The sequence below is a fragment of the Schistosoma mansoni genome (assembly GCF_000237925.1).
Source record: "Schistosoma mansoni, WGS project CABG00000000 data, supercontig 0214, strain Puerto Rico, whole genome shotgun sequence".
NCBI classification, from domain to species: Eukaryota; Metazoa; Platyhelminthes; class Trematoda; order Strigeidida; family Schistosomatidae; genus Schistosoma; species Schistosoma mansoni.
In genome coordinates, this window is record NW_017386083.1 from 326,720 (window position 1) to 327,692 (window position 973).

The following is a 973-nucleotide window of genomic DNA, read 5'->3' on the forward strand; positions in this document are numbered from 1 at the left end:
AAACCCTGAATAAGCCCTTCAATTTAATAATATTCTTATACAAATTTTCATTCTATCTTTATAAAACAGGAGGTGCAGATATTACAATAAATGAATAAAGAAGTGTATCGCGATCCATATAACAAACGTTCTATAACATCTTTCAGGAAAATTCACTTAGTATTACTTGTTTGAATCTTCCCATTGATGTTTAGGACTGCAACTCGTCAGTCATTTATTAGCATATGTGCATACTGTGCGTATTGCCTCGATATAGCCTTATTTCACAAGCATTGTAAGAAAAGATGGATAGTGGCTAGCAGTGGAATCCAGGACGCGCGTTCTATCCTATTTGGGACTCGTCGGCTTTATGTACCTGCATCTCAGAGTTGATGTTTACTCTGGGACTCGAGCCCAGTACCTTTCGCTTCAAACGCCATCGCGTTATCCACTCAGCTACTGAGTCTTGATAGACACTTGCTTGTGCAATGGGGAAAATGTCTGAATTCTAATGATCATTAATAAAAATAGTGTTACTTTTATCTTATTGATGTAAAAAACGCTTTTAATCAATAAACTCATACTGAAAGTCTGAAGACGTCCATCAACACGTCCTTCTTCTCTTGATCGATATTTACGCTTTATTAAACACTAATAATTTTGACTAAATAATGGATATTTCTAGTTCAAGTTCCATTAACAGAGAATAACTTTCACCTACATTGATGAAGAAACATGGGCTCTGAGATCATTTGGATCAACAGGTGAAAATGCCATACCGATGCTTATTTTATGTGGGTTAAAAAATAATAATAATTTAGTTACATTTCAAATAATTAAATTCAATGTATTTACACGATTTTGAAAGGGTTTGCAAAATTTCAAAGGATTATCTTCATTATTATATGTACATATTACTAGTCAATGATATACAGAGCAATGATTCATCTCCTATAAAATATGAGTTATAGCCGTGAGAAAGGAAAGTTCGTAT

General features: G+C 33.5%; 1 non-coding gene across 1 annotated transcript; it reads right to left on the reverse strand.

Moving 5' to 3' along the window:
- Positions 1 to 373: 373 nt before the first annotated feature.
- On the reverse strand, positions 374 to 445 carry Smp_tRNA_01371_Pseudo_TTG.1.1. Its single transcript has one exon. It is a non-coding gene (tRNA).
- Between the last annotated feature and the right edge of the window lie 528 nt (positions 446 to 973).